The following is a 25,908-nucleotide window of genomic DNA, read 5'->3' on the forward strand; positions in this document are numbered from 1 at the left end:
CATTTTTTCTGGGACAGAATGTGAGGAAATCTTATAGGTACTCTTTGTAACTATTTTGTATTGAATAGACAGTTTTAGAAAAGAGAGTAGTGGTGTCTCATTCCATGGATGATTTGGAGTAGCAAAGCAGCAATTGTTCTTTGGTCTTTCAGCCATGACCTGACCTTCTGTCTGTAAGACCAAAGAGCTATTTTGCTTGTCCACCATCTGCACTTAAGAGAGAAATTTACATTTAACTTTTAAAAGCTGGACATGTTGAGCATTTATCTGAAATACCTAGAATAATATAAAGTATATTTAATTTTAAATTATATATCATATAATTCAGCATAACAAGAAGACCATCTCTTAACTTGCAAACAGGTGTCTTTATAATTTAGTCATTTTATTCATATAGTTAATGTGACCACTTGATAGGTTTTTAAAGTAGGTAGGAAACTGTGAGATTGGAATGTAGTGAGAACAAGAGCTTTTTTAATGTCTACAAAATAGGACAAATGGTTGACCACCAAAATAATTTTCCTTGTGACCTGAGTCTTGACTCTGGCATAATTAGAAGGAAAGGTTAGGAGAGTAACAATGACAGTTTCTTCCACCCGCTTTCTTCTTTTCTGTTTTTATATTGTGTCACAACCCATGGGCAGATTATCCTTCTTATCTCCTTTGTATTTTTGAGCTTAGAGAATTGTCAGACTCAAAAGATGTTTCTTACACCAAAAAAGCAAGCACACAGACACACACAGCAACAACAACAACAACAACAATAACAATAAAACCTTTGGTATAGAGGAAAATGAAAAATCTGTGACTTGGTTTTTAGATTTTTATCAGAACTTTTCGTAGGCAACAGGTATACATACACACACTTTCATGGGAATTTTAAAACAAATGAGGGCAAAAGGAATATTATAATGAATCCCTGCATTTTCATCACCTGTGTTTATCATTTACCAACTCCATTCCGTCTATTTCAGATTTTTTTCTCTCAATTCCTTTGTGTTTATAGTTGCCACCTTCAACTTTTGTCACCATCATTTTCTTTTCCAACTTCCTCTTTCCCTGTCTTCTTTCTCCACCTGTTCTTTTTGCAGAAATATTTAAATTTAATCTCAGACACTGTATTTGTTATTTTGCCCACAAATACTTTAGTGTTCATTAATTAATGATGTTTTTAATATAATCACTCTGGCATTATTTCAGCAAATAAACCAAATGCTTTAATATGTTGAGCTGGGGTTGTGGCTCAGTGGTAGAGCCCTTGCCTAGCATAGGTGAGGCCCTGGGTTCAATCCTCAGCACCACATAAAAATAAATAAATAATAAAATAAAGGTTAAGTTACTTTTAAAAAGAAGATCCCTTAATATCAAATAATGTCCAGTTAATGTTTAAAATTTTTTGCCTCAAAAAGGTTTTTTTTCAAATCAGGAAAATAGGCATGGTTTTGTATATGTAAATACTACAGTACTGTCTTCTTTAAAGGGATTTAAAGGCAGCTGTGAGTAAAATTTTAACTTGTTGTTTATTATATTTCATATATAACATTTGACTTTGCTTTATATTTATAAAATTACTTATTATTCTTAAGGAATATGAATTATTCTACTCGCAAACTATTTGAGGAAATGGCTACCATGCAGAATTCATGATCACGTCCCAAAAGGAGCTCCTTGGAGTCTAAAATCCAAAATACATAATTTTAAAGCCTTAATAGTTAATATTTAGAAATATTGCAGGAAGCCATGGCATTGTAGGGGTTGACTGATCTGAAATGAGAAATGTGGATGCGGAATTTTCTGTGTCTGTTTCCATTTCGGTAAATGAATTTCAAAGCTAATCTTTTATAGCTGCAAATCTTTCATCAGGGCCTGATGCACAATGAAAATACAAAGCTCTTTGTTTAGAAAGCAGGAGAAACTGATGTTAAAGTGACTAAAATATAAAACTTCTTTTCTTTCTTCTTAGCTTTGCCAACCCTTTGGTTTTTTATGTGCTATTTAATTTCAAGTTTTCTCCAGTACAGGGATACACGTAAGGGAGTGTAGACTTCTTGCAGGTACCCTGTGACTAGGAGGCACATATGCCGCCAATACGTTTCTGGGTTCTGGTTTCCTGCAGCCACAGGACCTAAACATCATACTCTAGTGAGGAATTGGGGGAAGTCAGTCTCCCTATTACAGGGAGATCAGACAGGTGATCCCCCACAGATTACAACCTCTACCCTGGAACACATGTAGTTCCTGGATCAGGGATAGGCAAGAGGTTCTGCACTGAGTCCACTAATTGTGTATGGTGCTGCCACCCTGGGACAGGAATAGTGTGCCAGTGTGTACACACTCAAGCCATCACCCTGCCCCAAGGGGAGGCTCAAATCCAGACTGCTGTGAGGGGCAATAACAGAACATAACGCCTCATCCACTGACATCACCTGGTCCCACCCTGGATGGAGGGCAGCATCAGTAGCAAGGGAAAGGCAGGAAAGAAAGAAAAAACTGGAGAGAGCACATTTGTAAGGTCTGCCCTAGGTTTGAAGTGAGATAGGGGAAAGAGACCACACATATGAGCTGAGATTCCATTGTCCCATCAGACTTTGCTGACAAAACACATCCAAGATAATATCACAAGAATTTCAAGACATTGACCACAGAGATCTAAGCTGCAACTGTAGAACCGTTCTAAATAGTACCAGTGTGATGGCATTGATCATGTACCCAGGAAGCTGTCATGACTACAGAGAGAGGCAGATTTGGTAAAGTAATGTACTTAGATATACTCCCATTTACTTATTCAGACATCTATATCTACTTAACATGCCCATGCATACTTAAAGGAGTGTGAGTTAACTACAGCCAACAGGCCAAATCTGGCTTGCTGATTCTTTTTTACAAACAGGGTTTTATTAGAACAGCTACATTGTTTACATAGTGCCTATTTCTACTTTCCTGATAGAATAGTAGAATTAAGGAGATGTGGCAGAGACCATACAGCCCACAAAGCTGGAAACATTTATTATCTAACCCTTTACCCCCCCCCAAAAAAAAAAAGTTTGCTAACCCTTTCTCTGAGTATGGAAATATAACTATTTTTAAAGTTTTCTCTGCCTTACTGGAATGCCAAACTTTGTGTTTGAAGACCTATCAGTCTTAAATTATAACTTGATGGTTTTAGAATGTTTTATAGTACAATAAATGTACCACATCCCTGGTCTCTTAATCATCTAATGGCATTACCAACTCAATGTATCACTATCTGTTATATCATTATCTTATTATGATATGGCTTAATGTATACATGGTTTTGAAGAAGTTATAAAGTACATTATTATTTTTAACTTATAATTTCATTTTAAAGTCATCAACTTTATTTTTCAAAGATAAGACTGATGATATAGCTTTTCTTACTAGTGTCATATAATAACCTGGAGATGCAGCAGTCATTGAGTAGGAAGCACTTAAGTTCAAAATTATCTTCATAGAGTAATCAAAGAAATATTTAAGAGTAGAGCACCTATACAAATGAAATAGTTCAGAATTTTTTTCCTGGAAAAATTAGGGCCTGAAAGGATTTGAGAATTGCTCATATCTATATCAGTATGATGCAGCATTCTAATACTGACTTCAAGTATGAGATGTATCAACTCAGGAATTATTGCCTAAATTCAATGGACTTAATTGAACTTTTGGAAAAAGTACCTCTACTTTCTATGGTTCTGTGTAAAGATGAGAAGAAACCCTGAAAGTTCTAAAAGTTAGTCTGATCTAAGGCCAGAGAAATAAAAGGAATAAAAATAAAGAATTATATCCCTTTACATAGAAAAGATTGAAACATTGCTTCACTGTCTTCAAGGATTTGACAGATTCTTTCAAGATCACCTGATCTTGATCTTCAATACGGAAAGAACTAGAAGAAAGCAATTTAATCACAGCAACTGGAAACCACAATAGTCAGTCTGAAATAAGCCTTTTCTAACAGTGAGAAGATTGACATAGATTTCTGCCACAGTCCATGGGACTTTCGTCCGTGACGTTTTTTATTTTAAATATTAGCAACAGTATGACTTACTTAAAGACCCAGATATGCACTGCTGATGTCCATTGTCTTCTATTTGATTCTAGAAATATTCTAGCAATAGATCATCCTGTTAAACATGAATAATAGCAGTGTTAGTCTTTTCTACTTGTAACTAGCACCTACAGATTAAAATAAAATCTTATTCGTTTTTATTCTCTGCTTTGTGTCTGTAAAGCTATATCCTCTCTTCAAAAGGCTGAGATAATGGATGGATTCTCAAGAGCTAGACTTCAGAGACTTATCAGCTACCACCTACAGTCTCACTTCTCTCTCTACAAAATGGCTGGGAGGGGGCCACTTGGGCATGCCTTTGGCACATGTAATCACTTGGTCCTGGTGATGACAGAGCTGCTCTCCAGTGTTCTTCACACCCTCTTTCAGTGCTGTAGGCTTAGCACATTCCTGTCCCTGATCTTCATTCAAATGACAGCAGTTCCCAAGGGCGTGGCTTTCCCAGACCAATATTCTAGACACTGGGACAGGGTGGAGAGTAATAACTAGAAGACCAGGTCCTGCCCTTAGGGAGTTTATATTCTAGTTGAGGAGTCAGAATACACATTTGAACATGTCTTGAGAATACTTGCAAAACAGCATATCGACAAGTGCAAATTAATGTAGTGTGAACTTCATGCTGGATACAGCCCATGATAGGGAGAATCTGGTTCCATGTGTGATGCAATAAAGCTCTTTTTTTTTATAGCATTTTCTCTAAGTATGCCCTGAAGCATTGTTAAACATACTTATATAAATTTGTGTTCTTATCACAGCCTAACCAAGAAATCTAAGAAATTTCTTCAGCTTGGTGTATGTCTAATAAATCAGTTTCTTTTGTTCCTATTCCTAGGCAATACTTGAGTGACAAAACAGAATTTATTAGATTATGAAAATAGTTTTAAATAACTCTACTTAACAAAAGTCTTAAATTATTGAACTTGTTATTTTTCTTAAACATCAGCCAAGTCAGTTTCTTCCATTTTAAGTCATCATTGTGTTGGTAAAATCACAAAATTTAACAGTAAAAAAGTGAGTTTGATATATTATTTTTAATGCAAGGGAATAGTTCCAAATCAATCCAGTGAATGATTCAAAATTGGAGATTCTTGGGGCATCTAGCATTTAATACTTGTTAATGATTTGAGCAGTTGTTTTTGGTGGTAGTATACATATATATTCATAGAAACATTATGTATAAGTTCATATGCTTAAAAAAGAGACTGCTAATTTTTACTTGTAATTGGATTTTCTAGGAAAGATGACAATTCTATTCCCCATAATAATTTATTTAAAAAAAAATGAAATAGATAAGCAGAAACAATATATCTTAAAATATCAACTTATGTCTATTTAGAGGATACAGGCACAAATAGGAAACAAAATATACCCTTTTAGAAATAATATGCTTATGGAATAAATACTTGGAAATGTTTGCCTTTGCATAGGAATATAAAACTGTGAACTCTCAGAATACTTTTGTATTTTAGGAACATAAGGTTCTATTGCTGTTCCTAAATAAATGTAATTTTTACTGTGCTTTCAATTTCAATGGATGATAAATTTTTCAGTCTTTTAAAAAAATTCACATGCTTATTTTGACTTATCAGGCTATCCTTCCAATCTTATAGGTACCAACTTTTCAATTCTGATAGCTATCAGAATGGCAAAAGTTCTTTGAAGGTGTCCATGCAGCTCAGAACTAAGAGGCACTAGAAATAGGACAGCTACATCTGCTTTTCGTATAGCCCAGAAATATTAGTACCAATATCCAGTGTTAATATTACTAATTATTACATGTGTACATAGTTTAAAACAATGTTTATTGTATAAACATAAACACATTAACAGAAGGCAATAATTTTATCATGCAGTAAAGCAAATTGTTTTCATCTTTCTCTTTTACCTTCCACTTTTTGTACATATGCATATGTAATATTTGCAAGTAGTAAATACAGCCTAGGTATAATTTTGGCTTTTCCTTTTTTAGCTTATAATATTATTTTAAGCATTTTTCTATGTTGCTTCTTACTCTTCATAGTGATCATTTTAATATGGTCATTTATGTGTACTTTTAAAGGAAAGTTATAAATAGGTGAAATTTTGAAGAAAACAATATTATAAATTTTGAAACAATATTATAAATTTTGCACTAAACTTCACTTGTTGTTTTAATTCAACAACAATATATTATGTGCATTGTGAGGTTTATAATGAATTTCTGTCAGAAGGGAGTACACAACACAGATGTGCAATTAAATACATGTCAAAGGGAAAATAGTAACTATCAGCAAATACAAAAGGGTCTGGGGATTTAGAAGAGGGAAAGATGATGTCCTGTGGGATGGTTATGATGTAGTTCAGGTCATGACATAGCCCAGCATAGCCAGGAGAGGAAGACATTTGTTTAGAAAGCCCAACATGGGAGCTTAAGCAAAGGAATAGGGAACAATGATGAAGGAGAATGCTTTCAAAGAACATTTGTATCTTTCCATTCTTTAATAACTGACTTCAATATCTCAAGTGTCACATCTCTGTTATTTCCTATAGAAAGTGGGTTTCTACAATTCTCAGAATCTCAGTATAATTTGCCTGTTTATAACATACTCCAGGCCTACAGTCAGGCACAAAAGTCATATTACATTTTGAGAATGTTTGCATCTGTTTTTCATTTCCTTTGTATTATTCTCTGTGTAATGGAGAAAAGGGTTGTTTTGTTTTTGTTCTTTGTTTCTTTTTGTTCCTCAAGGCCTCTTAGGTGCTGAGCAAGCACTGTACCACTAAGCTACACTCCTAGGATCCACTTCCCTTTTCTTGAGAAGGAGTCTTACCTGTGTTGCCTGAGCTAATCCCTAACTCTTGGGCTCAAGTGAGTTCCTGCCTCAGCCTCCCAAATAGCTAGGACTATAGGTGCACACCACCACATCTGTTGGAAAATTTTAAAATTTTCAAATTTCAGATAACATTCAGTAAAATATCATTTTATTATGACTGTTAGAGTCAAGTAGGATTAGTTTCCTATACATACAGAATTGACAATTAGATGAAACACAGATTATACTAGATACTTCTTTACCTATGAACCATGGGTCCAAAGACTTGACTTTTATTTTCTTTTCTTTTCTTTCTTTCTTTCTTTCTTTTTTTTTTTTTTTTTTTTTTTTTTTTTTTTAAGGAAGGTGAGGGGTACTGGTGATCAAATGCAGGACCAGTACATGTCAAACATATATTCTACTACTGAGCTACACCCCCAACCCAAAGACTTGATTTCTTGCTTTGGCTTCACAACTGACTTTCTAGGCATAATTCACAGAGCCTCAGTTTCTTTCCTAGTGATCTGAGAAGCTTAAACAAATGATGGTTAAGGCTTTCTCTAGTTCTGAATTTTTATATTTCTAGAAATAGGAAATATTTTTCAGCCCCTCTTAATTATGAATTAAGTATTAATAAAATCAATAAAATTGCATGGAGTCTCAAGTGTCATTTCATGTTTTCCAGTTCTTTGCTCTCATTTTATAAAAATGAGTCTTCTGTAAGATTGTAAGAATGTATTTTTACTGTTGTCAGCAACTGTAGATTGTATTTTTATTATCCTTAATAATGAAACAATAAAATATCTAACTTTTTAAACAATTGAATTTAATTACAGGACAGACAACATTTAATTTTCAATAGGAATTGAAGCCTCATTCTAAATTAAGAATTCAATTCTACTGGAAATATTATAAGTACCAGCAAACTGTCAATGGAATTTGGGGGGTAGGCAGCTTTTGCAAAACTTATGGAATTAATTATTCTTGGCCAGAGTTTCTCATATGTGTGAACTCATGGTTATAGGGAATATATCAGTGGACTTTTATTTTTAAAATGCATCATTAATAGGTATTGCTTTTACTTTCTGTTCTCATCTGTACCCTCATAAATATAGCCATGGAATGAAATTCTGTGACAGTTCTGGACACAAATGAACCAGAATGTAATCATATTACATTTTTTTTAATAATCAAAAGAAAAAAAGCAGATTTTAATTTCCTTAGAGATTTGTCATATCTCAGCACATTTCTCTGACCCTCACTGAAATACAGACACATTGCCGTAGACAGAGATTCTAGGTACAGCTCTAGGATGCTCTTGATTATTAATAAATTCCAATGTGTTTAGATTTCCATAGTACTCTTATGTTATCAATTTTGTGTTATCCTTTTAGGTATTAGCATCTCTACTTAATTAGATAAGTTAGGGAAAAGATAAGAAAGCTGCAAGGTCTTTATTTCTGGCCTGCCTTCTTCCATCCCTGAGAATTTCTGGAGCTCCCTATGAAGAATGGAAAGCTCTTCTTTGTATGGTATCTGTCCACTTACAACTGAATTTCTATCATCTCTCTCTTCATGATAAGTCATGCAAGTAGTAGCATTAGCCATCTTCATAAGTCAAGCTGTGATTGGAAGTTCCAGTTAACATACCAGGGAATGCTCATATCTTTTTAAAGAGAGTAGCAGTCAAGGGGAAGAGGGAGGTAAAAATAAACTTTTAGGGAGACTGTAAGAAGATGGAGGAGAAAGAATTGTTCCACTTGAAAAGATTGTCCCCTCATTGCAAATGCTGTCTTTTCTGTTAGACTCTTCTTTAGCTTGTCAGAATTTTCTGCATAGAAATTCGAATTTACTCAAATCGAGAGGCAATTGTCATTTATTTGTTTGTATTAGAAGAAACTTTAGAGTGTTTTTTTCAACTTATCTTTCCACCTAAATTTATATAGAATAAGAGCTGTCAGATGTGTATAGTGATTTAAGCCATACAAGTGTTTATAACAAGAACCAGATATGTTTTAGCCTAAAAAATGAGTCAAGTGTTTCATCAGCTATACTTTACTATAGTATGTACCTGAAATAATGAGCTTACACAGAGAAAGGGTTAATTGTGACTCAATAGTTTTAGAGGCTTCCATCCATGGTTGGTTGTTCCCACTGGTTTAGGCCTATAACAAAGCAGCACATCATGGTGGAAGCACATGGCAGGAAAAAAAAATCACACACCTTATGTCAGGAAGAGAAAAAGAAGGAGACAATAGGGTCCCAATATCCCCTTCAAGGACACACCCCTAGTGACCAGAAGACCTCTCACCAAGCCCTACATCTTAAAAGTTCCACTACCTCTCAATAACACCACATTGGAGACTAAGCCTTTAACATATGGGCTTTGGGGGAATACTTAAGATCCAAATTATAGCATTAAGACAAACTAATGGATAGATAAAATATCTAAATCTATACTTTAAAATCTACATGTGAGGACTGGGGATGTGGCTCAAGCGGTAGCGCGCTCGCCTGGCATGCGTGTGGCCCAGGTTCGATCCTCAGCACCACATACAAACAAAGATGTTGTGTCCACTGAAAACTAAAAATAAATATTTTTAAAAAAATCTACATGTGAATACATACCTTTTTATATCTTAGTAATCTGTAACCAAAAAATATGATTGTTCTTGGGCAGAGACTAAAGTTTGAAGTGTTTAAATGCTGAATTTGAAATACCTTAGTCTTACTTCAACAGCCAAGAAGAGCAAGAAGGAACCCATAATTGCCTAGCTATATGGAAAAGGAAAATAGTAGGGAGAAGAAAATGGGAAAGATTTTAGAAGAAGGCATTATAAAGATATTTACACTAAGAATTGGACTTATGCTTCTACATATGCTTCTTCAAAATCGACTGTAACTCAGAAGAGGCAACCATGACCATGGATCCATCAGCATAATCCATCAATATTTTCAGAAGGGTAACTCAACAACAGACTTCTTTTTTAAAAAATTTATTTTTATTATTTTTTAGTTGTAGATGAATACAATACCTTTATTTTATTTAATTTTTTATATGGTGTTAAGGATCAAACCCAGTACCTTATACATACAAGCAAGTGCTCTACCACTGAGCTACTAGCCCAGCCCAACAATAGGCTTCTTAAAACTATGATTGATATAACCCCTTCTTTCCTACAACTATTGTTGGTAGCTTGGAGTTTTTTAGGAGATGTTTTTTAGCTACAGCAATAAAATCTATGAGGTTGGTTGTAGATGTATCTCAGTGGCAGACCATTTGTCTAAAATGTGAGAGGCCCTGAGGTTTGATCCCCAGAACTGCAAAAATAATTTTTTTTAAAGAAGGCAACTTATATTTTTAGTCTCTCCTATTTCAATGGCCATATGTAAAGGATTGAAGAGACAGTGTCAGAAAATAAAGAATGATGCCTTGATGTACAAGAGCCAAAAAGACTAATCACTTAGTTCATTTCCTCATTTTATAGATGATTCAACTGTGGGTAAGGTGAAGATAATTATCTTATTTCTATGCATTCATCTATTTAAATAGTAGACATTGATAATATTTTATGTCACATATAAATAAGCACAAGGACTGCAATGAGAAATAAAATACATTTATTGGCCAGGTGCAGTGACACACGCCTGTAATCCTTGCAGCTCGGGAGGCTGAGGCAGGAGGATTGTGAGTTCAAAGCCAGCCTCAGCAACAGCATGGTGAGACCCTGTCTCTAAATAGATTACAACACAAGGCTGGGGATGTGGCTTAGTGGTTGAGTGCCCCTGAGTTTAATCCCTGGTGCCCCATCCCCAAGTTTATTTATTTTTTTTTACTCACAACTCTTATAAACTGGTGAGGAGGTTAAATGCAATGACAGCTAAGTGGAGAGGGTGGCCTCCTCTAGTAGGAGAGGGGTCAAAAAGATTCTACATATTTGTAGTCAATTGATTTTTCAACAAGGATAATAAGAAAACTCAATAAGGAAAGTATAGTCTTTTCAATAAATGGCACTGGGAAAACTGAATACCCACTAAAAATGAAGTTAGGAGAGCTCAATGATAGAGTATGTGCTTAACCCTTGATTCAATTGTCAGCACCAAAGAAAAAAAGCAAAAGAAAAAAAAATGAAGTTGGATTCCCTACCTCATTTTATATATAAAAATTAATTCAAAACTAATGGAAAGATAAGTATAAGTGTTAAACTTAAAAGACTCATAGCAAATACATAACTATTACTCTTTGTCACCTTGGGTTAGCAATGGTTTCTTAGATATAACATGGAAAGCTCAATACCCAAAAGAGAAAATAAACTGAACATTACCCCTACACTTCTAAGGTTCAAAGGACACTATCAAGACAATGAAAAGACAATCCACAGGATGGGAGAAAGTTTTTATAAATCATGTATCTGATAAGGAACTTGTATCAGGATATATAAAATAAATTAACAATTTAGTAATAAAAGACAACCCAATTTTAGGGCTGGGGTTGTGGCTCACTGGTAGAGCACTTGCCTAGTTTATGTGAGGCACTGGATTCATCCTCATCACCACATAAATAAATAAAATAAAGGCATTGTGTCCATCTGCAACTAAAAAAAAAATTTTTAAATACAACCCAATTTTAAAACAAGCAAATAATCAACATTTCTTCAGAGAAGATATATAGATAGTGAATAAACACACAAAAACATGCTCAATATCATAAGTTATCAGAGAAATATATACCAAAACCAAAATGAGATGCCACTTCATACCTCCTAAGATGGCTGTAATCCAAAAGAGACTAATAATTGTTGAAAAGGATGTAGAGAAGTTAGAACTCTCAAGTGCTGCTGGTAGGATTGTAAAGTAGGGAAGGTGCTTTGGAAAACAGTCTGGCAATAAATGTTCAACATAGAGTAATCCCATATCCCAGTAATTCCACTCCTAAGTATATACCCAAGAAAAATGAAAGCTGAGGGGATTAATGTCAAATTAGAATGACTGCTAATGGTGCAGTGTTTCTTTTGGGGTGATAAAATGTTCCAGAATTGGTTGTTGTAATGTTTGCCCAACTTTGTGAACAAAAAAAAAATGCATTCAATTGTCTGCTTTGATGGATAAATTCTATGGTATTGAATTATATCAATAAGGCTGCTATTTTATAAAAAATATTTTATTAGAAAAAATATTGTATAATAAAAGTCACATATTAACCTAGTATGGAGGAGCAGAGAAGGTGGGAAGGAAAGGCCACTTGGGCAAAAGAGTGACTAGGAAAAGGCACTATTGTCTCTCCAACAGTGAGGGGGGAAAAGGAGGTAACAGCAGATGAATATGGAAAGATGGAGGCCCAGAAAATTGAAATTACTTGCCAGAAGTGGCTGTAAAGTATTTAAAATCAGGGTCTGTATCTTATGCAGAAAGCCAATATTATACCTCATGAAATCTTCATGGATTATTAGACTAGTGCCTTCAAGTAATGACTCAAACATAATTTCTATGAGCTTAGTACTCTCTTCCCTAGTACTCTCCTCTTCATGTTTCATATTTCTCCCTAACTCATTAATTTGGATAATCATCTGTCTTACCCCATCACAATATTAGCTTCATGAAGGTTTTTCCTCTTCAGTCAATTCTTGACATGTTAATAACAGCAAAATGTGAATTTAATCATATTGTTAGTCCACTAAACAACTTGCAGTAGCTTCTCATTTGCATTAAGAAACATAAATTCAAACTTTTTTTCATAGTTTATAAGGTCAGACATAATCTGACCATTGCTGTCTTTCTATCCTCGTCTCACCCATCTTCCTCTGACTCTATTCACTGGCACCTGAATTTTTTTTTCCTTTAGCTTCTAGACCTGCCAAAACCTTTGGACAAACATCTACTTTGTATGTTCTCCCACTCTTCCTTTATCTAACAAGCTCTTGCTCTTTGAGTTCCATTTAAAAGTCTCTACTTCTGTACTACCGATACATATTTTACCTGTTATTCTCTCATAGTACTTTGTTTCCTTCCTTTATTGAACTCATTATTAATTTTTATTTAATTATTTGTTTGCTAAAAAAAATCTCATCTCTTCTATTGGAATATAAATTGATGGCAAAGAATCTTACTTATTATTCACTTGTATATTCCTTACTTCAGTGCCTAGCATGCAATTAGGGTCAAAGTAATTGAATGGATGGATAGGCGATAAGTGGCCAAGAGTTCAGGACCCCAAAGTGGATTGTCTAAAGTAAAATTCTCATTTTACTACCTACTCTCTGGTGAGCTTGTATAAGCTACTTAATATGTCTATTTTCTTCTCTATAAAATGAAGATAAATGTAATTCCTATTTATAGGATTTTGTAAAATTTAAAGTAATATATGTTAACCTCATAGAACTATGCATGGTATATAATAATTGCTCAACAAGTATTAAGAATTGCCATTTTATTAATGTTGTTAGGATTCTTAATCATAATCTCTTTTTTCATCCCTCTAGCTATGTTTCATTTTATCTAGTTCCTTTCTCAAATCACAATGATAACTAAATATGATACTTTGGGTATGGCTTGACCAGTATATGAAAGTGCAGCTATCAGTGAAGCTCACATTAATCTCATTTCAGAGCCAGATATTGCCTCGATTTCGTGTTTATTAGACACATAATCATTGTTATGTGCTGACACATCAGAGTTCTCACTGTGAACTTTACTGTACATAAATTCAGTTAAAACCCCTAATTCACATATCTGGTGCCCTACAATTGGGGAGTAAGTACAGTCATTTGTATTTACCTCTCTAAAACTTGCTCATTTTAGTTAGGTCTGTTATATCAGCTTAACCAAACCCTTTTGGATCCTGTTTTAGATATGTCACCAAATTAAAATTACTCCTCATAGGTTTATATCATAGGCAAATTTGTTCAGCATATCCATGATATCCTGTTTAGACAGGACAAGTTTAAAGCAGTTTAAACAATATATAACATGAAGAACAGGGCAGAGTCCTGTGATCTATAGCTAAAGATGTCATATAGCTTAATAGGTTCTAATCTCTCCTATATATGATTGGTTTTAACTGATATTTAAGAACCAATATATTTGCTCTCCTGTTTAAAAGCCAGGCTTTTTTTGCCTTCTTCAAAATAATATTAGTCAAATCAAAAAACTTATTTTAAACCTAGTATGTATAATTAGTGTGCTTAGGTACTATTAAGCCACATGACAGATTACATTGATGGCAGACAATACATAAATGAGGTATTATGGTTGAATATGTGGTCAATAAATTGAATGAATGAATTTATTCCTTTATGAAGGCAATTAATTTAAAAGAACTGTGCTCAAAATATTAACTAAAGCATCTACTTCACATTTGGGAGCCACTTGCTAAAATTAGCTAGAAAATATAGGTTATTTTTGAGTTAAGACCAAGTACAATAAATTCTTAAGTTCCTCAAATAGAATTTTACAGAAATATTTATATAACCCACAGCTAAAGTGAATTTTCTAAAAACTCCCCATAAGGTGAGATCACGTACACCATGTTTCAGTACAGAAGGATTTTTTTTTCAATCAGTTATGTCTCTATAAATAAACCCAGTTTTGTTGTTAAAAGTTGCTAGTCCCTCTTCACATAAGAACATCTCATTAATTTTGGTGAAAACCTTCTAACAAAATAAGGTTAAATTGTCTAGTTTTCCAGTGAAAGAAGATTCATTTGTGTCACCAGCAAGCAGAGCAACAGCTAAAAGGTAAGTTGAACACAGACATGCTGTTTAGATGGTCAGAACAGTCTGCTTCCAAGAAATAGCGTTCAGGTTAAAGCCTGTGGATTTGAGTGTTTTAGATATGCATTCAGTAATACTCTGCCTCTACTACTCGTTTTAAGTTTTTAGAGCCAGAGCATTAACATTGATGCTATCTGTAATCAAGTACACCAAGGAGTAACAGAAACTTGGTAGGTGGAAAGGGAGGTGAACTCAGGTACAGTATATCTGTATAGGGAAGAGGAGGTGTTGCATTCCATTGTCTGTACTGTTAAGTGACCCCAATACATAAAAGGGGTTTCCATTACTCAGCTGTATGAAGTTGATTTAGTGAAAAATCAAAATGTGGCTTTCTATAAAATAAATCATTCAGTTTATAGTGAAAGACTGAGAAATCGTCAAGGAGGTTTCTTGTTTGGGGAGAAGAGAAACATTTTATTTTGCCCCAGCACTAGCACCAAACAGTAATGTTAATAAAAATAAAACCCAAGAAAAATTTTGATTAAGAAATCATGTGCCTTATGAAACTTTTTTTAAAAATAAAAGGAGGCTGAATCTTAAATTTGACTCTTAAATCAGATTGGAAGTGATTGACAGAATTTAACCAAGATAATACACAGAGCAAAAAGAAAAAAGTTGTTGTTGAATAACACTTGTCAAAAGAGAAACAGATGATGTGTTTTCTTTATTGCATTTGAAAATTAATTATTACCAATAGAAATTTGTTTATGCTTGCAATTGAGCATTGTGATATGACTTTAATTCACATCTGAAGAAAAATGAGTACAAACAAAGAGTTAGAGCTTGGGTTTTAGTTCAATTGAGTGGACTTGACTTTAGTAAGTAGTTTGATCTCCCTGAATCCCAGAGTTCTCATCAGTAAATAAGAGGATATATTAAGTAGATGACTGAGTGTGATCTGTCCCTAAGTGTGATTTATTCCTTTCCTTTTTTTTTTTTTTTTCACCGTTTCCCTTCCCTTCCTTCCCTTTTCCTTTCTTTCTTTTAGTGGTATTAGAGATCAAACTCAAGGCCATGTGCATACTAGGCAATGTACGGTTTATTGCTAAAGGCCTGCATTTTTATTTAACAAACAAACTCTTGATGTAAATAGGGGACTTCATTCCCAAATGTTTTAGAACCTTTTTAGTAGAAGCACACTTTATAAAAAAAATATAACCACACAATATTTCAGGAAGAGGTATTTTGTCATATTATATATATATATTATATATATATAAAAGTCTTGAAAGTTAGGTAAGTTAGGTACAATACAACCCCAATGTTTCGATGTTTCAAGACTATTTAATTATTTTTCAGACAATTCCTACAAAAGTGACACTGGGTTACTGATGAATAAAACTCTTAGGAGTTTGAATCTGTAGTAACAGAAAAGCTATAAAAATTTATGCATTACCTAGGAGATAATATAGTTTTGCCAGAAAAGCCTGTTTTTCTGGTTAAGAGTAAATTGGCTGATTTTTTAATAACTTTTAATAGCTGATACCATAACTGAAAACTATGGTTACTTTAAATGGTAGATTTTTTTTTAGCTTTTTTTACAAATTGTGATTTTTGTAGTTGTCAGTACTTTTATAGCTACACTTAAATTTTTTTGATTTTGAAAGCATTCCTAAATATTACATTGATATAAATATAATCATAGTATCTGAGAGAATATTGCATTTGAAGCATAAATGAAAAATACAGGAAAGTGTTGAAATTCCACATTACAGTAACCTTTAGGCTGTTATTCATTTGAGGTAATAGTGTATCAATTTTGAACAATTTTTTTCAAAGACTATTTGATTTAGAGTTATGAAAAGAATTCTTGTTATCCTTTAAACTTTTTCATCTCTTATTGAGAAACAATAAAATTTATAATCAAAAAAGATTTTTCAGAGCTGGAAATAAATAATAAACTTTATATGTTTACATTTTCTTATAAAGTTTTCCTATGGAAAAATCTGATATGACATCAGAAGAGCAATATTTTTAACTTATTTATTTTGATTTTGTGGATAGTTAAAGTATCTTATTTGAGATGCCTATTTTTCTCTTGTTTATTAAATTGTTTTAGTGTGGTTTTTATATTTACTCTTATTTTTCACATTTAGTTTTATTTCTACACATGGGGATGCTGCAGTAGCAACACCGTAATTAATAGTAATCAATGTGAACAAAGTTAATTTTTATTTTAATGTAGTAGCAGTTGAAATATTCTATTGGAAAACATTAATATTTTCAATTGAGTTATTCTACTGAAAAGTACTGATAGCTTTAATATAAAGATATAAAATAAATAAATCCCAAAATATAGTAATATCATGTGAAACTGATGGTTTGGTTTAATTTAACATGAATCCTAGAGGCTTAATATTGATTGTCTTAGAAGACAATTTCCACTCTAAATTTTTACAAGAACTAAACTGGTGGCAATGATTTCTGTTATTTATTGTAGTCTAGATGATTAAAAGTTTGAGGGGGGAATGATATGATATATTGCATCTATATTGTATCTGCTTTTATATCAAAATAATAGGGAATCAGTTTATATTTTAATAACAATGTAACACAGTGAGAAGGGTGAAACAAATTGATTATTGTACATATATTTGTATATAAATGTGTGTATGCGTGTAAATCGATATGTATGTGTATGTGTGCATATATATATATATTGACTATTTGGAATGTGTGTATATATGTGTGTGTCTATAAAATGCACATAGTAGGCATATAACATGTATGCAAAAACATTTATTGTGTTTAACTGAGGGCTTGCGAAGGAAATTTTTTCCTTAAGAGAAGGAATTTTTAAGGAAATAAATTAATAGTTTGCTTTCCTAAATTGGAATCATTATATATTTGCATTGGATGATTTTCTCAATTGACGATAAAACTTGTTTCATATGGTGACAAAAGTCAACAACTGAAATGGAACTCCCTTTATGACTCTGTGATATGTTTCCTGATTTGGAGGTAACTATGCATTGCTTTTCTTTAGTAACTTTTATCAACCACCTTTTGTACTTATTAGATTGTTCCTCTTATGAGAGAAAAAAAGAATATAAAACAATGTTTTAACCTTTGAAAACACAGTTCTTTTTAGATGGGGATGCCCCACCAGAAAACAGAATTTCCTATTTCTTTTATAGTTCATTTTTAGAGAAACCACTCCAGATTTACTTTTCTTTTTATTGTAGTTACTGTAGCAAAGTTATGTAACCTTTTGTTTTGTTTTGTTTTGTTTTTAAACAGGACATAAATTTAAAGTTGCTATTAAAAAAAAAAAAAGAATTGTGTTAATGTGTTAGCAAACACAAAGATACCTTTGCATCAGTGACTTTCACATTGCAAACAGTGGGGTTGTCTTTACTAGCCACCCCCTGCTGCCTCTCTGCCAAAGGATTATGGCTGGCCCATTCTCAGGGAAGAGTGGGAGGAGTCACAGTTTCTTCTTGGCTCATTTTTTTAAACTAATGTTCCAAAGGTTACAATTATATAGCATAAGTTAATTTAAATATATTGCATATGGTTCATTTATGCACATATGATAAATTATGTATAATATATAATATTTTAACATCTGTATATTTAGATGTTATATATAAGTATATGTATATAAAATTAATTTTATATATTAGCGTTTTAAGTAGAAAAGGGTTTCTCCTTTTATTAAATTGGAATGTTGAGTACATTTCCAACATAAATTTCCTACTAGAAAGTGGGAACCCAGATTGTTATTTGTTTTGAGCCTTGCTTTGTTTTAAATTGTAACATGGAGAGTTCCTTTATATGTACACCAAGCAAAGGAATTGTATTAATATCTTTTTAGTTGTATCTTCTACACAAACATAAAAACTACCATATTTAAATATTTCAATATAGTATTAAAAACATAAAATACTATATTTTATGGCATGCAAAGAAGATTAGATTCCACAGGATTACCAGCTTTGTCAAATAAGGACCTACCGGATATCCAGAGTACTTTGAGTTTATTGATTCCGTTAACATGGTTCTTGTGACACAGTTATGAACAAAATGTAGAAATGTTCTCTTGGACGGTAGTTCAATAGGTGGATTTGTAAGTGATTGAGCAACATGCCCAGGACATATTTACTTGTAGAATGTTAATATTTACTTATAGTAGTCCTCCAGTAATCAGGTGTCAGCAATGCACTCAACTTGCAGCTGGGGGTTGCGGGTGTTAGGAAGCTGTTATCTTTGCCATTTAGCAGACTCTTGACGTTTATAGAGACAAATACCAAGATTTTCACAAGTATTAAAAAAGCAATTCATTCTTTTTTTTAATTGTTGGTAGTTCAAAACATTACATAGTTCTTAATATATCATATTTCACAGTTTGATTCAAGTGGGTTATGAACTCCCAATATTACCCCGTATACAGATTGCTGTATCACATCAGTTACCCTTCCATTGATTGACATATTGCCTTTCTAGTGTCTGATGTATTCTGCTGTCTGTCCTATTCTCTACTATCCCCCCTCCCCTCCCCTCCCCTCCCCTCCCCTCCCCTTTTCTCTCTCTACCCCTTCTACTGTAAATCATTTCTTCCATTTGTATTATCTTGTCTTACCCCTCCTTTCCTCTTATATGTCATTTTGTATAACCCTGAGGATCGCCTTCCATTTCCATGCAATTTCCCTTCTCACTCCCTTTCCCTCCCACCTCTCATCCCTGTTTAATGTAAATCTTCTCAAGCTCTTCCTCCCTACCCTGTCCTTGTTTACTCCCCTTATATCAAAGGAGTCATTTGGTATTTGTTTTTTAAAGATTTACTAGCTTCACTTAGCATAATCTGCTCTAATGCCATCCATTTCCCTCCAAATTCTATGATTTTGTCATTTTTTAATGCAGAGTAATACTCCATTGTGTATAAATGCCACATTTTTTTTTATCCATTCATCTATTGAAGGACAATTCATTCTTCCCATTAAATGTAGTGAAGAAAAACTGATCCCTTTAACCTCTAGGATGTTTATAAATGTAGAACAAAAATTATTGGTGAGGCTGTTGAGATAATTCCTACTACTAAAATAAACAGTATATTTCATTATAGTAGAGTTTCATCTCAGGAGCTTCTAAATTCAGCTTGAAAAGTAAATATTCTATACGATCAAAATAACTATAAAAATCTCATAAATTGCTCATAATTTAATAGTCTCAATGGATTTGCATGGGTTGATCTTTTTCTGTATTTGGTGCCATGAATTCCTGCCACATTAGAGTATTCATACAGTCTCAAATTTTTAATTCACATAGCTTTACTTCTATGGTTGGGATATATTGCTTTTTTTTTTTAAGAGAGAGGAGAGAGAGAGAGTGAGAGAGAGAGAGAGAATTTTTTTAATATTTATTTTCTAGCTATTGGCGGACACAACACAACATCTTTGTTTATATGTCGTGCTGAGGATTGAACCCGGGCCACACGCGTGCCAGGCGAGTGCTCTACCGCTTGAGCCTCATCCCCAGCCCCTATATTGCTTTTTATTTAAACTGTAATCATATAAACAAGTTGGCTTATATTTGGGGATCCTTTGGTATAAAAAATTATAACTGCTTCTTAGGTGAAGTTACGTATGGTTTTGTAGAATGCTCCTCCCATGAGAGATATGCATGTATTGTGGAATCTACTAACCAAGGGCTTAGTAGATTCACATCCCAGTTAAAACCCACTAACTAAGTTGAATAATGAACAAAGTCACCTAATCTTTCATTTCCCTTTTACTATTACTCACTATTACTCCAATATTCCTATAGTAGTAACATTAATTAGGAACCATCTGAATCTAGAATAAGAATGAATGAAGGTTGAAATGTACAACATAGCAGGGTGATATGAGGTTGTATCCACTGAGGACCATTGGCATCAAACTCTAGAGCAAAACGGGGAGTTTTAAAATAGAGAACAAAGGACTCAACCTGGGCAAGAGGTAAGTGTGTTTCTGAAGTGATGGGTGGCTGTCTTTTTATAATTCTGCTCTTGATGAATTTTCTGGTATTGAACCAAGGCAATATCTATTCTCAGATATTCTCCACATTGTTGATAGTTGATAAATGGTATGATCAACAATTAGGAGATTTATAAATTAGACTCTTTTATTATTTTAAGAATTTTCCATTCATTTCAACATTGTCTTCTTTAATGTCAATTTTTAATCCACAATTTTGAGTCATCCTTATCCATTTTAATCCAGTTATCCCCATCACTTTTAGCCATGTTCATAGTACCTTATCAATTCTTTTGCAGTGCATCATTTGAAAACTTTATCACTTTTTTTCTTTTATAGTTTTTCAACAATCACATCTCATTTAAGCTTTTAGCTCACCTAGGGTTATGTTAATGTTCCTTTACATTGCCAACAATACTAAAACATCAACAGACAAAAAAGGTCAAGATTGCTGTATCTGTGGTGTTAACAGTGTAAGTGTCTAAGCATCCAATGCCTCGAATATTGTTCATATTTTCCCCTTTTGGTCATAATAGAATTAAGGTCACCTCAGGGCACCTCTTTTTTAAAGAAAAAAAACATGAAATTTATGAATGGCCTGATATTTTATCTGTGATAAAAACTTACATTCACAAGAATACCAAGCAAGCACTTTATCTGCCTGTAGCATGCATAAAGCATGCATTGAACCAGTCCAAATGAGTAGAACTATCATCTGAACATGTAAACTGACCACAGAGCTGCACTCATTCTTATTTTTTGCCACTGAATCCCCCAGTATGACAGAACAGTGCTGTACACTTGGCTGAATCAAAAAGTCTGCCATATTGTAACAATATAAAATCAACTTTATATCAAATGTCTTCAATTCTTCTCTAGACACAGTTTTAGAAAGACATTGCTTTCCTACAGTAGTCCCATCTTATCTGTTTTGAACATGTGTTTTGACTGAGAGCTACTTTAACTATGAGTAAGTGCTTTTGATTTTAAGTGATCAGTTAATGCTACTTCTTTTAACATTATGCAAAGAAAACCATTTTTTTAAATTCTTCAAAATGTATTTCCTCAGAGTATAGGTTGATTCAGTAGTTCTATTAGAAGCAATTAAAATACTGCAAATTTTCATGAAAATGTTACATATTTGGGAAGACTAAAAGGTCAAGTTCCATGTTGACTCATGCTGGTATGGAGCCATGATATAAAAGATGTTGACTGTGAGACCTGAGGCTGACCTTGGGGATTTCTTCAAGTCACTAACCCTAAAGTATCATGGAAAAATGCTGAACCATGACCAGTGCTTTGCAATTGAAATCCTTGTGTTAAGTAGCACAATATTTGATCCAGACCATCTGAGTTATATTATTTCCCTATATCTCTATGTTATTTTGTGTCTTCTATCTATGGCAAATTGTAGACCACAATGTTTTAGAAAGCAGATGTCATGTCATTTCCTCTTTATTTTCTATTATATCAGTTTTGTTTAGGGAGAGAATATGGTATTGTGGAAGGATTATGGGACTTAAAATCAGCCTAACCCAGTTTTGAATCCCAACTCTGAAACTGTATAATCTTATATAAGTTACTTAACATCTGTGAGCTTCAGTTTTCTCATCTGTAAAACAGAAATAGGATCCTTATTTTTATAAGATTGTCATGAACACAAAATGAGATTTTAAAATACAAAATTCAAGACAGTGCCTGGAATGTAGTTAAGTACTCAAAAATGATAGCCGATATCATTATGTCTACTAGGCCCACAATAAAAACATATTAAATCAGTGTTGTATGCCATCAACAATGATAGCTGTGAACAAGATTTCTAGAATGGTTATCTGCATCCTTCTCCATCTGCTACAGTTAGAGAGGATAATCGCTTTTGGTGATTTCTAAAATGACTACTACTTACAGTATTCTCCCTTGCTTCTACTTTGGTCAAGAGGCCAGTTTGAAAAGTCTTAGAAATAATTCTTTATATGCTATACCAGTGATATCCAATAAAATTTTCTGTGATGATTAAAATATTTTTATACCTCTAATATCCAATCTAGTTGCCATGATCATCATATGGCTACTTAAACTATGATTAATGCAACTGAAGAAACATATTCTTTTTTTAGTAAGCTGAAATGTAAATAGTCACAGGTAGCTAATACATCTCTAGACAAAAAAAAATGATTTGATAAAAATTGATCTTAACATCTACAAATTAATTAAAGTGGATTTACAACTGGTGGGTTGTAAATTTTCAATGCTTACATTCTTTTTATTCACAGAGCACATGATAGAAACTGTTGTTTCTTTCCCAAATGATAGATTATTATGAATCATTTTTCAGTATCATATACTACCTTACTTTTTAAAATATATTCTATTAAAATATATTCTATTAAATTCTATTAAAATTGGTTTCTGAGTGATAAATTTACATTATCAGAATTTTTCAGCTTCAAAATCACAAGTTCTTTCCTCTAATCGTGCAAGGACTTTTGGGTTCCAGTCTTCTTAAACTGCCTTAATTTTTTCTTCTATCCTCATTCCCATCTTCTCTCATATAAATAAATCACCCTCTATTAAAATTGGTAAACAATTTTTAAGTCACATAATATTTAGTAGTAGGGATGAATAACTACTCTTGGAGTCTTGTAATTCTTGCTATGCTTCTTTTGCTTTCCAGGCAAAGTTATCCTTTAGGTAATATATAATTTTTCAAATGACTTTTGCAGTTATTTCTTTGGATATTTATTCCTAGGAAGTAAAGAGAAATGTATAATAGACATTCTCTTAATGAAACTCTTTCTTTCAATTTAGCTTATGTAAAAATACATATATTTTAAATCATACATAGTGCAGAATGCTTTTAAAATTGCAGGATTGTGGAATCAATTTTATAGATTGAAGCCAGAAACTTTTAAAGAAGAAGACTAGAATAAGAACAAATAGAAACTATGAGTTCATCTCATATAGTAAGGATCGGTATTGTTTCGTGAATGAAATGCTTGTTGCATTTATATGTGTGTGTGTGTGTGTGTGTGTGTGTGTGTGTGTGTGTGTATGTGTCTATGAATAGTGATGCAAAATTGATTTCTTACAACTGAGCTTGGTAAAAAATATTGAAAGCCATTGCATAATTCATATTATGGTCTGGTAGAGGCAATAAAGTTAAAAGATTTGGTTTAAAGCTTGTGTATATTTCTTTGGACAATCATTCAGTGTCTTTGACCTTCAATTTCTTATGTATATAAACAGGGAAACTTATATATTTCATGTAGTTGTTTCAAAGATCAAATAAAATTCCAAGGCGATATGTAAGTTGTAACACTTCTATTGCTTTAAGATCAAAATTTTATATTGACAAAACCCAGTGACTTACATTAGCAATCATTTATACTCACGTTTATGAGCCTACAAGACAACTGAGATTTGGCGGCTGTGTTTGCCTGCTTTAGGTCTTGGGTCATTGGGTTATCTGGGCTATGGTTGAGTTTGGTTCCTTTCCATGTGTATTCTCTCTGTGATCCAAGCTGAAGAGGCAACAGCTACAAGGCATGTTCCTCTTATAGAGAATTACCAGAATAGGAAAACAAAGCCAAACCATATACACATCTCTGACATCTGCTTATATTTTAGCCATGAAAATTCTGTTGGCCAATTGAAATCATAGGACTAAGCCCAAAGTCATTGCGGGAAAGATACAGAAAGATACTGTATTCTGCCATCAGTGGAAGGGAAATACGAATAAATCCTTAGTGAACAGTAATCCAAACTACCCAAACTGAGTACATCCACACTTTTGTTCACTGCTTAATTTTCAAATATTAAAGTACAGTCAAGAATCATTATGTATTTGAGGAATCATCATGTATTTGAAGAAAGTCTACAACATAATAGAGTGCCTAAAATAGACAAACAGGGAAGGAATAAAAGGTATCTTGCTTTGTTTTGACTGTGTCCCCCAAAAGTTTATGTTTTAGACCTTCCTTGATGCAGCAGTACTGGAATGTGGAGCTTAGTGGGAGGTGTTTGAGGGGGGGCTCTTCACCCATGAAAAGATAAATGCTTTTCTCACATGAATTCTTGCTTTCATGGGACTGGACTAATTATTATAAGAGTGCTTTGATAAAAAAGCAAGTTGCCCCCTGTGTTCTATCTCTCTTCTTGCATGCCCATTTGTCTTTCCACTTCTCACCATGAGCCCTAACCAGATGCTACTGTCCAATCTTGGATTTCCATCCAGAACCAAGAGCCATAATAATCCCCTTTTCTTTATAAATTATTTAGTCTTTTGTATTCTATTTTAGCAAAAGAAAATGAACTAAGACAAACCTGGAGGAAACAGAGTCAACATATGATAAGTAGAAGTTTAAAATGCTATAGATTCTAATAGGGAAGTAAGATATTCTATCCATAAAATAAAAATAGTATGCTATGTAAAAGGATCCGTAAAAACAAGAAATAGTAAATGGTAGTGAAAAATATCGTATAATTTTCTTCTTAAATTTAATAGACAGTTGGGAAGATGAAGTAAGTAAAGTCTTAGATTCTAAAAGTTAGAATCCAAAGACAAAGAATTGAAAAATGTAAGTAAGTTAGATAATCCATCCAATAAGGCCAACAACTAATATCTAGAGTTATAGAAGAGGAAATTTTAATGTTTATGGTATCAAAATTTAACTTTAGAATTGTAATACAAGATACTGTCTTCAAATTAAGGAAAATAAGCCTCTAGATTGACAAGGACTCATTGAAAACAACACATAAAGAATGAAAAAGAGCCTATTCCAGGGTCTAACATAGTAAAATTTTTAAAATCATGGGGAAAAAAAGATAACTATGAAAGTTTCTAGGAACAAAAAAAAAAAGTATTAGGGATCAGAAAATATAGTGCTTTTCAATTATAATATTAGAATCTTGAAGACAATGGAGTAGTTTCTTAAAAATCCTGAGTGAACATTAATTCAAATAGAACTTTATACTCAAGCCAGATTATTGAGTTTATCATATAATAACAGCATTTTGAAGCATACAAATATACCCCAAAATGTATTTTTTGCACCCTTTCTTATGAAAGCTATCTTGAGAATGTAGCTCAATCTTTCTCTACCATACATACAAACACACATAACACTTGACAAAGCCAGAGATCAAAAAAGTAGACATAAAGCACCAAGGATACATGAGGGATGATTATAAAGGAACTTACAGTTTATCCTTATTTGATCATTTGAAAAAATATTATTGATACATATTTGGCAATACTGTTTGAATACTTTGGGGGCAAATATCAGTTACCTAGAAAAATAAACTATCAA

At 33.1% G+C, this 25,908-nt stretch overlaps 1 protein-coding gene across 1 annotated transcript in view; it reads left to right on the forward strand.

Moving 5' to 3' along the window:
* Positions 1-25,908, forward strand: part of Sdccag8 (SHH signaling and ciliogenesis regulator SDCCAG8) — a 228,519-nt gene that overhangs the window by 80,935 nt on the left and 121,676 nt on the right. The window lies entirely within an intron of this gene.

Source organism: Urocitellus parryii, chromosome 9 (genome assembly GCF_045843805.1).
Source record: "Urocitellus parryii isolate mUroPar1 chromosome 9, mUroPar1.hap1, whole genome shotgun sequence".
Classification (NCBI taxonomy): domain Eukaryota; kingdom Metazoa; phylum Chordata; class Mammalia; order Rodentia; family Sciuridae; genus Urocitellus; species Urocitellus parryii.